The 13,707-nt window shown below is 39.6% G+C and overlaps 1 pseudogene; it reads left to right on the top strand.

Moving 5' to 3' along the window:
* The first annotated feature begins 11,463 nt into the window (after nt 1–11,463).
* LOC113177001 (ankyrin repeat domain-containing protein 33B pseudogene) lies at nt 11,464–12,308 on the top strand (annotated as a pseudogene).
* The last annotated feature ends 1,399 nt before the right edge of the window (nt 12,309–13,707 follow it).

Here is a 13,707-nt window from a genome sequence, read left to right as displayed (position 1 = left end):
TGGAGTATAAGGATTCAAAGTAATTTCTGATTATCTTCTGTATTTCTGAATTGTCTGTTGTGATATTGCCTTTTTCATCCCGTATGCTAATAATTTGGGTTCTCTCTCTTCTTCTCTTCGTTAGCATGGCTAAGGGTCTGTCAATTTTATTTATTTTTTCAAAGAACCAGCTTTTAGTTTTGTCAATTTTTTCAATTGTTTCTTTTGTTTCAATTTCATTAATTTCAGCTCTGATTTTAATTATTTCTTGCCTTCTACTTCTTTTGCTGTTGTTTTGCTCTTCTTTTTCTAGGATTTTGAGATGAAGTATGAGATCATTTATTTGTTGGTTTTTTCTTTTTTTGAGGAATGAACTCCAAGCAATGAATTTTCCTCTTAGAACTGCTTTCAATGTGTCCCATAGATTCCGATATGTTGTGTCTGTGTTTTCATTTAACTCTAGGAATTTTTTAATTTCCTCCTTGATGTCTTCTAAAACCCATTGATCACTCAGCAACCTATTGTTCATTCTCCAGGTGATGCTTGCTTTTTCCTTTCTTCTTGTATCATTGATTTTCAGTTTCATTCCATTATGATCAGATAAGATGCATGGTATTATCTCTACCCCTTTGTATTGTCTAAGAGTTGCCCTGTGACATAGTATATGGTCTATTTTTGAGAAGGTTCCATGTGCTGCTGAGAAAAAAGTGTAGCTACTTGATGTTGGGTGGTATAGTCTATATATGTCAATTAAGTCTAGGTTGTTAATTGTGTTATTGAGTTCTATAGTTTCCTTATTTAACTTTTGTTTGGAAGATCTGTCCAGTGGTGAGAGAGGTGTGTTGAAGTCTCCCATGATTATTGTATGGTGGTCTATTAGACTCTTGAACTTGAGAAGAGTTTGCTTGATGAATACAGCTGCACCATTATTTGGGGCATATATATTTATGATTGTTATGTCTTGTTGGTGTATGGTTCCCTTGAGCAGTATGAAGTGTCCTTCTATATCCCTTTTGATTAGCTTTGGCTTGAAATCTATTTTATTAGATATGAGTATGGACACTCCTGCTTGTTTCCGCGGTCCATATGAGTGATATGATTTTTCCCAACCTTTCACCTTCAGTCTATGTATATCTTTTCCTATCAAATGCGTCTCCTGTAGACAGCATATTGTTGGGTCTTGTTTTTTGATCCATTCTACTAGCCTGTGTCTCTTAATTGGTGAGTTTAAGCCATTAACATTTAGGGTTATTATTGAGATATGGTTTGTTCTTCTATCCATATTTGTTTATTGATGTTACTAAACCTGATTTGTTATCCTCTTTGACTACTTTCCCCCCTTTACTGTCCTACCTCCCATTGTTGGTTTTCAATGTTGTTTTCCATTTCCTCTTCCTGTAATGTTTTGCCAAGGATTTTTTGAAGAGATGGTTTTCTAGCTGCGAATTCTTTTAACTTTTGTTTATTGTGGAAGGTTTTAATTTCATCTTCTAACCTGAAGCTTAATTTCGCCGGATACACGATTCTTGGTTGGAGCCCATTGTCTTTCAGTGTTTGAAATATGTTATTCCAGGATCTTCTAGCTTTCAGAGTCTGTGTTGAGAGATCAGCTGTTATCCTGATTGGTTTACCCCTAAATGTAATCTGCTTTCTTTCTCTTGCAGCTTTTAAAATTCTCTCCTTATTCTGTATGTTGGACATCTTCATTATAATGTGTCTAGGTGTGGATCTCTTATGATTTTGCACATTCGGCGTCCTGTAGGCTTCTAGGATTTGGGATTCTGTCTCAATCTTCAATTCTGGGAAGTTTTCTCGTATTATTTCACTGAATAGACTGTTTATTCCTTTGGAATGGAGCTCTGTGCCTTCCTGTATCCCAATGACTCTTAAATTTGGTCTTTTGATATTGTCCCATAATTCTTGGATGTTCTGCTCATGGTTTCTTAGCAGACTTGCTGAGCTGTCTATGTTCTTTTCCAGTTGAAATACTTTGTCTTCATTGTCTGATGTTCTCTCTTCTAAGTGATCTACTCTGCTGGTAGTATTCTCAATTGAGTTTTTAAGTTGGTTTATTGTTTCCTGCATTTCTAGAATTTCAATTTGTTTGTTTTTTATTACCTCTATCTCCCTGTGAAATTGATCTTTTACTTCCTGGATTTGTTTGTCAATGTGATCTTTCATTGTCTGATTTTGCTGTCTCATGTCTTCCTTGAGACTCCAGATCATCTGAAGCATATATATCCTGAACTCTTTATCTGATATTCCATCTGTTGCAGCTATTACCTCTTCTTATGTTGAGTTGACCTGCATTGCTTGTGGTCCTTTCTTTCCTTGTCTTTTCATACTGCTCGCGTTTCTTTCTGCTTGGTGCAACTGTTGTGTTTTGAAATTTACCCCCTATTTATTTATGTTGCTCTTGTATACTTGAAAAGTCTCCCTTGCAGGTGCGGGTGGCGGCTGTGCCCCTACTCCAATTGGGGTGACGTGTCTACCACGCTGGCGGCTCTCTGGGCCTGTTCCGGGAGTGGAAGGCGGCTCTGCTCTGTCCCTATTCCAATTGGGGTGTCGTGACTACAATGCTGGCAGATCGCTGGGCCTGTTCCGGGCGTGGGCGGTGGGCTTGGCTGGCGGGATTCCACCTAATGGCAGTCCCTAACCTCCCTGCTTGCTAATTAATGGCTTCTCTGAGGCGCCACGCCTTCTGTAGCTGCGGGGCAGGCCTCGCGAATCAGTTGGCCTGGATCTCCGGGGTCCTGCTGCTGGCTGTTTTGATGTTGCAAGCTGTTGGAGAGTGGTGGTGTATTCTTCAGCTTTCCCAGATGGTGGCCACTGACTGCCTGGATGGAGTGTCCGCTGTTTTGATGTTGCACTCTGAAGGAGAGTGGCGGTGTATCCTTCAGCTTTCCCGGATGGTGGCCGCTGACTGCCTCGGCGGAGTGTCCGCTGTGGGGGATGGGACTGTACCGCTTCCTTCCCCTTCTGAGATCCCGTGCTCGGCCCAAGGGTCCGTGTGGGCTTGGCTGGTGGGATTCCACCTAATGGCCTTCCCTAACCTCCCTGCTTGCCAATTAATGGCTTCACTGAGGCGCCACGCCTTCTGTAGCTGCAGGGCAGGCCACGCGAATCAGTTGGCCTGGGTCTCCGGGCCCTGCTGCAGGCTTCTGGGATCCCTGGCACTCTATCACTTTGATTTTTTCTGCTTGCCCCTCCCCCCGCGCTGGCTAGCCAGGTTTCCTTTTGGCTGCTACTGGGAGGAGGGGTTGGAGGACAGGTGTCTCTGGTTTCCCCCTAGTCTGTATGGAGGCTCAGCTTGATACTCCCTCTCCCGGCAAGCCTAGGAGAGATTTTATGCGAATTCCCGCTGTCTGGGGGGTGAGCTGAATGACACCGACCTGTTTTGATGTCGCACTCTGAAGGAGAGTGGCAGTGTATCCTTCAGCTTTCCCGGATGGTGGCCGCTGACTGCCTCGGCGGAGTGTCTGCTGTGGGGGATGGGACTGTACCGCTTCCTTCCCCTTCTGAGAACCCGTGCTCGGCCCAAGGGTCCGTGTGGGCTTGGCTGGTGGGATTCCACCTAATGGCCTTCCCTAACCTCCCTGCTTGCCAATTAATGGCTTCACTGAGGCGCCACGCCTTCTGTAGCCACAGGGCAGGCCACGCGAATCAGTTGGCCTGGATCTCCGGGCCCTGCTGCAGGCTGCTGGGATCCCTGGCACTCTATCACTTTGATTTTTTCTGCTTGCCCCTCCCCCCGCGCTGGCTAGCCAGGTTTTCTTTGGCTGCTACTGGGAGGAGGGGTTGGAGGTCAGGTGTCTCTGGTTTCCCCCTAGCCTGTATGGAGGGTCAGCTTGATACTCCCTCTCCTGGCAAGCCTTGGAGAGATTTTATGCGAATTCCCGCTGTCTGGGGGGTGAGCTGAATGACACCGACCTGTTTTGATGTCGCACTCTGAAGGAGAGTGGCGGTGTATCCTTCAGCTTTCCCGGATGGTGGCCGCTGACTGCCTTGGCGGAGTGTCCGCTGTGGGGGATGGGACTGTACCGCTTCCTTCCCCTTCTGAGAACCCGTGCTCGGCCCAAGGGTCCGTGTGGGCTTGGCTGGTGGGATTCCACCTAATGGCCTTCCCTAACCTCCCTGCTTGCCAATTAATGGCTTCACTGAGGCGCCACGCCTTCTGTAGCCGCAGGGCAGGCCACGCGAATCAGTTGGCCTGGGTCTCCGGGCCCTGCTGCAGGCTGCTGGGATCCCTGGCACTCTATCACTTTGATTTTTTCTTCCCTTCACATCTTGTGGTAGCTCTTGTATGTGTAGCAGTAGTGATGATAATAGAAAATAGGTACTGAGTATTGACTGTGTGCAAGGCAATTATTATAGTATGGATCTAGAAATATCCTCTAAAGAACTCAAGACAACCATGTTCAGAGGTGAAACAGTTGGATTAAGAGAGCTTAATTGATCCATTTGATGAATTAAAATTTTGAATGGATTACTGGGTGGTAACTCTAAGCAGGTGGGTCATCATGGGAGGAAGTAGGTCATTGGGAGCATGACCTTGGGCTATATATGTCCTGGATCCTTCCTCTCTTCTGCTTCCCAGCTCCCATTCGCTAAGCAGCATTCCTCCATCACATCCTTCCACCATAATATTTCTGCCTTGAAGCCAGTCAGTGATGGTCTGAACACTCTGCAATTGTGAACCAAAATAAATATCTCCTTCTAAAAGTTCTTGTCAGGTATTTTTTTAATCAAAGCTCATTCACATAGCAATGTTATGTTTTAGGTCAATCAACTCAATCTTCACAAATATAGGCATCAGTCAGGTCTTGTATGCAGAGAGTAGAATTCACTCTAGTTACATTAAGGAATATATTAAAGATATTTCCATAATTTGTAAAATTCCCAGGAAGGAAAGAGACCTCTGTTTAGATACTGCACAGCTAGAAAAAAAATGGAGCCAGGAGAAAGGTCCAAACACAGCACAAAGGTATTAAGTATTGGAAAAAAAGGAAAGATGCATTTACAGTTTCCAGGAATCAAGGAAAAAGTGAGAATGTCCAAGAGTGCTGTCTGTACATGGGTCCACTGCCCCAAAACCCCAGCCCCTTTATGCTTTTATTTCAACCCACTGTTCAGCCATGCAGCTCCCAGGGATGCAGGGCACCCATGCAAGGGCCCCACTGGCTTTTCTGAAAGCAGTAAGCCTCACCCAAACTTGGGGCTTTGAGACAGACAGACAGGACGAACCATGCCAACATAGGTTGACAGTTCATGGAATCATATGTAGTGAACCTGGGCCTGTCTGTTATGCTGGGTGAGAAAGAGCAGTCCAACCTGATGGTGACATGGAGGCTGGAAGTCATTCATGAGTGAGCAGAGATGTTCGTTGCCATGTAGCCTCTCCAAGGGCTTTAAAAATGCCCTCCTTTGTAGACAAGTATGAAAAGGATCTCTAATCCGGCACTCGATGACAACACTGTTCAACAACACTGCAAATGAAGTAAGTTTTTCCTTCCCCACTCCCCACAGAAGCATATCCTTCTGCCTCCAAAGCCATAGCTCCATCTGGAATGGCTCCTTAAAATGGCTTCAGTCCATGTCAGGCTCCAACATGTCTCCCCAGATGCTCTTCATAGGAGCTGTCCCACCTCCACCTCTCCTGCACTTCTAGTATTCAAGGAGACTCGAACTGTGGAGTCCCCATTTAAATAGAGAGGTTTCGAAAAGAATTTCTTAACAGGAATTTAATTATGCAAGACTATATTAGTATACTTCCAGTAAGCTGCCTAAAATTAAAAACTACAATATATGCAAAAGAGAGAAGATGGTGCTTCCAAGTACAAAGGATTCATTTCAGGTCTATGTCTAAGTAATTGCTTTCCCCCATGATCTTGACAGATAATTCACTGAAGAAAAATCTGAACCGTACCAAAGTTTCCAGGAGCACCTTATGTAATGTGGCCTGTGTCACAGACAGTAGGCCTAGAAGAAAAATGCTCCAAACACCAAACTGCATATCAGAGAGGAAAAGAAGTTCTATGGTTGTGGTCTATGTGCCCAGGATCCAGCAGCCAAAGTAACTGCAAAGTAGTCCTTTCCCTTCCTTTCTCTTCCCACCCCATTCTGCCTGCTTCTCGGTGAGAAAAAATTCAAAATCTTCAGCTGACCTGCCATATCTTCAAGACACCATTCAGCTCCTGGCCACTTGGACATTGCCTGCTATGGTGCTGCACGTAGGTATATGCTACATCCACTGGCCCTGGACTCCATGTACATATCTATTCTAGGCAAATTCTTAATTATTACTAGAAATAAATTATTATTAGTGCTTCTCAAGTTGCATGATCAGAGTCAACACTGATTTTATCCCTGTGTCTTTTTCTAATGTAAGAAGGTAGAATTAGAAGCACTTTTTTTAAAAGTTTTTTTTAGATGTTGATGGACCTTTATTTTGTTCATTTATTTTTATGTGGTGCTAAGAATCAAACCCAGTGCCTCACACATGCTAGGCAAGCACTCTGCCACTGAGCCACAACCCAGCCCCGGAAGCACTTCTTTATTGCTTTTAATTTGTTGAATCTTTGTTATCCGTCAGCTCAAAAGTATTTCCAATTTTCCTTGGAATGTTTTTCATTACCCCACATGTATTTTTTGTAAAAATTCTTTGCTTTATTTGGAACTTTTGGTGATCTTTGACATTTTTTTATTGTTGACTCATAATTTAATTCTATGGTCAAATCATCTATTCTCAATAAACCCTTAAGGAAATTTTGAGTCTTGCTTTATGATTGCATTTGTTATCTTGCCTTTACTGTTTCAAAATATCTGAGATCAACTTTTTTTTTTCTTGTACTTTTTCTATTAAATATAGACAGTGTTTTCGACTGTGTATATGTCAGTTGATTTCCCTTAGTTATTGTCATTTTTTCTCCATATAATATTTTTATTAGGTTTCTGTTTATTTTTTATATATTTTATACATATTTTCACATGCACATCTTTGAAGATTTACTTTTTTTATATATTCATATCCTTACTCTAACCCTTACGCTACACAATATTTAATACTAACCCTAAATTTACCCCATTCCTAAACTACATTAATACAAAAGCATATATAGTAATATGAATATTATTGCATAGACATTCAAATATGAAATTGATAATTCTATACATATGTATTTATATATGTTCATATGTAATTTATCTGTGTATTTGGAAATTAATAAATGTGGATTTATACATCTCACACCTTTCCTTATTTCAAAACATATATTTCTGTGTGTCTTAATGCACATTTTTACATGTATATTCTTATGATTATTCATGTTTTTCAATATATTGATTTCCCAATGTCTATGTGTATTTTGACTTACATTCAAATATCTATTGTATATTTTCATATATATTATATATTTACATATTAATATTATATATAATATTAATGTCTGCTTTTGCAAATTAAAAATGTGTCTTCCTACATCTCATATTAAACTGTTCCCAACCTCAAAACATCAAAATTGCACATGTACATTCTTAAAATATTTATACTTTTTCAATATACATATTCATTCCCTAACCCTAACTATATACAAAATTTAGTACTAACCATAGTTTTAACCCTATAACTACCCTACATTCATATACAAGCATATATATTTATATAAATACTCATGTGTGTTTATACTTATGTACACAATTATCAATGTTATATTTGCAGAAGTGTTATTATATATTCATATATAAAATTTATCTATGCATTTTCATATTAAAAATATATACTAATATGTCTCAGATTAACACTTTCCTATATAAAAACATATATTTATGTTAATTTTTATGCAAATATCACCATGTACATTCTTAGGTATAATCATGTTTTCAATGTATATATTCATTCCCTAACCCTAAACCTAAATGTACACAAAAATATGAAATTAATATTAACCCTATATTTACTTACATACCTAAACTTACCTTAAAATAAATGCATATATAATTTTAATATTCATTTGTAAAAAGAGTATGTATTCAATTATCAAAGGTATATTTGAATATGTATAAGTATATATTCATATATATAATTTATCTTGCAGTCCTTTTTAAAAAAAATCAGTATTTGTGTCACATTAAAATCTTCCTTATTTGGGGGCTTGGGCTTTGCCTCAGTGGTAGTGCATTTGCCTGGAATGTGTGAGGCACTGGGTTCAATTCTCAGCACAGTGTATAAATAAATAAAATAAAGGTCTATCAACAACTAAAAATTTTTTAAAAAAATAATAAAAAATAAAATCTTCCCTAGTTCAAAGCATATAGATAGATTTATTTATATTTTCATACATGTATGTATTCATGAGTTATTATAATGAATATTCTTGGTATTTAATAGGCATTTTCTTTCACTAACCCTAACCCTTATCCTACACAGAATTTAATACTAACACTAAATATACCCCATACTTGAATCTATATTAATATAGAAGCTTACATAAAATTGTGAATATAATGTGTAATGAGACATATATATTCAATAATCAAAAATACATTTGCATATATATCATTATATTTGAATATATAATTTATCTGTGCTTTCACAAATTTAAAAGTGTGTGTGTGTGTGTGTGTGTGTGTGTGTATATATATATATATATATATATATATATCTCACATTAAAATTAAACCCTTCCCTATTTCAAAACATGTTTTGAAAATATATATATTTTCATAGATATTTTCACAAGTATATGCTGATGAACATTCATGTTTTCTGATAAATATATTCATTCTCTAATATCAACACTAACACAAGCCATAATTTAATACTAACTCTCACAATAACCTTATACCTAAACCTAATTTTACATAAATGTATGTATAGTAATATGAATGTGTATGTGTATTTCAACTTATATATTCAACTATCAATGGTATATTTAAATATATATTATTATATATGCATATATAAAATTTATCTCTGCAATCACAATTTTAAAAATGTGTATTTATAAGACTTACTTCCCCATTTCAAAACATATATACCACTGGGCATGGTGGCACACACCTGTAATCCCAGTGGCTCCGGAGGCTAAGGCAGGATGATCCAGAGTTCAAAACCAGCCTCAGCAAAGCAAGGCAATAAGCAAATCAGTGAGACCCTGTCTCTAAATAAAGTATGAAATTGCGCTGGGGATGTGGATCAGTGGTCAGGTGCCCCTGAGTTCAATCCCTGGTATCTATCCACCCAAAAAACCCAAACCCATATATAGTGATATATATTGTCATACATATATACACATGTACATTCTTATAAATATTCATGTCTTTTGTTATACATATTAATTCCTAACCTTAAAAACAATTTAATAGTAACCCTACATTTACCAATATATCTAAACGTATTAATATAACTTCATGTATAATAATATGAATATTCATGTATATTCATGTATAATTAGATGTACATTTGCATAAGTACTATTACATATTAATATACATATTTATCTGTGCTTGCAATTTAAAAAATGTGTATTTATGTCTCTCATTAAACCCTTCCCTATTTCAAAGATATATAATTACATATATTTTCAAGTGTACATTGTTATCGCTTTGTTTTTGATTTACATATTCATTCCCTAACTTTAATCCAAGCCATAATTTAATACTAACTCTCAAAATATCTCTATACTTAATTTTACATAAATGCATATGTAATAATATGAATGTTTATGTGTATTTTGACTTCTATATTCAATTTTCAACAATATTTTTGCATACATATCAATATATATTTATATATATAATTTATCTCTGCATTTGAAAATGAAAAATGTGTATTTATACAATTCAAATTAAACCCTTTCCTATTTCAAAACATATATTTTCATACACATTTTCACATGTACACTCTTATGTATATTCATGTTTTTGATATATACATTTATTCCCTAACTCTATTTCTAACCCTACACAAAATTTAATAGTAACCCTAAGTCTAGTTCTATACATAAAACTACATTAATACAAAAGCGTATAAAATAATATGAATATTCATCTGTAATTAGAAATATAGTTAATTATCAATGGGAAAAGAGTGTGGCATAGGGAGGCAGCTTAGATGATGATCAGGAAGCAGAGAGAAACTCTGCTCTCCAGATATAAAATATATACCCCATAGCCATGCCCCAATGAGCCACTTCCTTAGGCCATACCCCACCGGCCTCTAGCCTCCAATTAATCCCATCAGGGATTAATTCACTGATTAGATCAAGACAATGACTCAGTCATTTCTCCTCTGAAGCTTCTTGCACTGTCTCACACATGAGCTTTGGGGGACACCTCACATCCAAACCAAAAAATAAATAATCTGGTTAAATTATAATTATAACTTCATATTCTGAACCCGACCCTTTTAAGTCACTTCTTACCTCACTGTCATCGTTGCCTGCATTTGCCCCACAGAACAGTGTCCTAGATGTCTTCTAGAGATCTGGTGTTTTCTCATCATGAAAGAGGGCTCCATCCCTGTTTTCTGTTGATGCTGGTGGGAAGCTTTAGACAAAACAATGTCTGATGCCTCTGCCCATGAATCCATCATGCAAGCCTCTTATAGTTTTGACTATTATTTCATAAATTCCATGGGTTTGGGTGATGTTCTTTGCCTTCAACTTCATTGATTGGCATGTGATAGGCAATCTTTTGCAAATACCTCACTAACAAAATCTAGCTCAACTTCATCTATTTGTGGGTTTTCAATAAAATATGAAATTGGGATAAGTTCCCCAACAATGAGTATTTGTTTTACTAATACTCATTTCTTCCCTGCTACTGTTTCCATGCTTTTCTGCATATAAGATAAACTTGAGTCAGGGGGTAATATTTTTCAAACCTGGCATTTTTTTTACATTAATGATATGCAGGTCAGTTAAGGGGATGCCACTATAAGCTGTAATTCGCATGTGTACAAGCTGGGATAATTCTGTGACTATCAACTGGTTGGTGGTAATGAGATACATCCCAATTTCAGACAAGATAAAATGTGAAGAAAAGAATAGTCTGGCAGACACCCGCAGAAGCGCTACTGATGATTACTTCTACTCTCCTGAAGGCGAGGAGAAATGCAGCATGGTGAGCATGGACAGCATCCTGGAGGACGTCCTGGAGGAGGCCACCTTTCTGCGCGCTGCCTGTGCCAAGGATGCAGGGCTCCTGCAGGCTCTTGTGCAGCAGGGTCCATGGGATACGCAGGTGCAGGAGACCGACCGCAGTGGCCTGACCGGCCTTTTGTTGCCTGCTATTACGGCTTTGTGGACACTCTGGTGGCCTTAGTAGAGTGCCCCCATACTGACGTCAATTGGCAAAGAGAAGGAGGAGAACATGGCCCTAATCACAGCTGCACTGACAGGACACCCCACCACCACCGACTACCTGTTGAACTATTTCTCTGGTCTTGATCTTGAAAGGAGGAACGTGTTCAGCTTCACCCCCCTGATGAAAGCCACCATGCAGGGCTGAACAGAGCGTGTCAGAGCCCTGATGCTAGAAGGGGCAGATGTAATGGGATGTCCCCTCAGAAGTGGGCTGCTTACCCTGGCTGGGTGGAGGCCGTGACCCTCCTCTGCACAGTTTTGGAAAAAGTACAGGCTAGAACTGCTCCTGGCTTCTGAGGCAGTTCTGAAGCCTGCAACCTCCAAAAAATGCTTGCAGAGGGTCACTGAGTTTGTGTGGTCCATGATGACCTCATACTCCAGCCTGGGCCTGGAGGATGGGGGGCATCCTTGACCAGCTGGATAGGATGACCACCAGCTTTTATAGTCCATTTATGACCATCATCTGCCAAACTGTGTGCCCTGAGGACATTTCCTGTGTGGGGAAAAAGGCAGCAGGCAGTAAGGAAATCCTGGCAGCTAGGGGGGACCAGGATACCCTTGCCCAAGAGGGATGAGGAGGAAGGTGCTGAACAATATTGGACTTCTGAGGCCATGGAGGAGGTTGCAAGAGTCAGCCCCCCATCTCCCTACTTGCCAGGGCCCCAGGGGTCAACCTCTGCCTAGTGGAAGGCCAGCCTCCTGCCCCTGAAGCTCCTGCATCAGAGAAGCAAGTGACCAGGTGTGGTGGTCCTCAGCATCCACATCAGCAAGGTGCAGGTACCCACCTTTCAGGGGGAGCGAATAGTCCTCAAGGGCAGCACCAAGGAGAGAAACCACCTGCAGATCCCCAAGTGGCAGTAGAAGGAGGCCAAGAAAGAAAAGAGGAAGGCAGAAGAGGCAGAGAGGAAGCACCAGGCAGAAGCACAGAAGGAAAGGTGGGCACCACGCTGGAGGAAAAGGACGTGAGGAGGTCTGTTGAACAGAGGGCCTGTGTCAGGCTAGCAGCTGTGGACTTGGTGCAGAGCCCCAGCTAGGAGGTGGGTGGGGTCACGCAAGAAGTTGAGACACACAGGGGAGGGGAGATACACAGGGGAGGGGGCCCCAGGATGGCTGCACAGAAGGATGCACAGGGCTCCTGCAGTGCACTCAGCCAGTGCTGCACAGCCTCTCCTAACAGACTTCCTCCCAGAACCTAGGAGGTGATGAAGCTGTTCCTAGCTGGGAATGACACAAACTGATTTTTCTAACACCCATTTCCCCTAGCAATCAAATACACCTAGAGGGCAATTTACCAAAATGTCACCATTTATAGAACCTCAATTAAGAAATTTTTTAAAAATTAGTTTTTTTATATAATTTTGTATTTTTTATCATTATTTACCAATCTGCATCATTTTACAGGCTATGTGGCTCTTTGCATTTAAGGAATTTTTAATACATGTGTGCCCCAAGACCCTTGGGTTAGAATTTTTTTGGTGGCTATTGAATACACACAGAATTCATGGGATTCTCTCTCGTTTTGCCATTGTTTTTGGCTTTTACCTTTCCATCTCATTGTGGGTGCACATTTGCACTATATTTTTCCTATTAATTTGATTAATTGATGCTGTGTATTTGTTTTTATTTGATGGAGGCATTGACTTTTACAACAAAACGATCAAGTAAGGAGTTCAGATTTTGGTCTGTCTTATTTTAAAGGTTTTTTTTTTTTAAATTACCTTTATTTTTATTTATTTATTTTTATGTGGTGCTGAGGATTGAACCCAGGGCCTCATGCATGCTAGGTTAATGCTCTACCACTAAGCCACAACCCCAGCCCATCAGTGTGACTTATTTTAAATCTCTCTTGGCCATACAGTACTACTAATAAAAACGTTATCAAGTTATTATGAAATAATGCTTAAATAAACATGCATTTCATGCTACACTAATTTTAAACAGGGGCTTTGGATAAATTACCTAGGAAATCTTTAACTATAAGACAAAATTTTGTTTTAATAAGAGGAATAATTTTAAAAAATGATTAGTAGAAATATGAAATTGTCATATGCCCTTAGATAAAGCAAATCTGTATATCTTTAAAATGTAAAAATGATGCAAAAAGGATGAGAAAACCAGAGTGATGAAGTTGCTGAAGTGGGTAGAAGCAAGTGGTTAGAATTGAGTATTAAGTAAGCTGTTTTAGGCAAATTTCTAGGAGTATTTGGCACTTTCAGGGCAGCCCTCTCTTCCAGGCTCAAGTGGAGTTTACTTCCATTTTTCCTTTGATGATTGTCCCTGATGTTCAGTTCATCCTCATGCTTTATAAAATTTCCAGGATGTGGGGTCTTTGGCAGGACCCAGATGTAGATTTACCTGGGTTCTG

The sequence above is a fragment of the Urocitellus parryii genome, chromosome 11 (assembly GCF_045843805.1).
Source record: "Urocitellus parryii isolate mUroPar1 chromosome 11, mUroPar1.hap1, whole genome shotgun sequence".
NCBI classification, from domain to species: Eukaryota; Metazoa; Chordata; class Mammalia; order Rodentia; family Sciuridae; genus Urocitellus; species Urocitellus parryii.
This window is presented reverse-complemented; position numbering and strand designations above follow the sequence as displayed.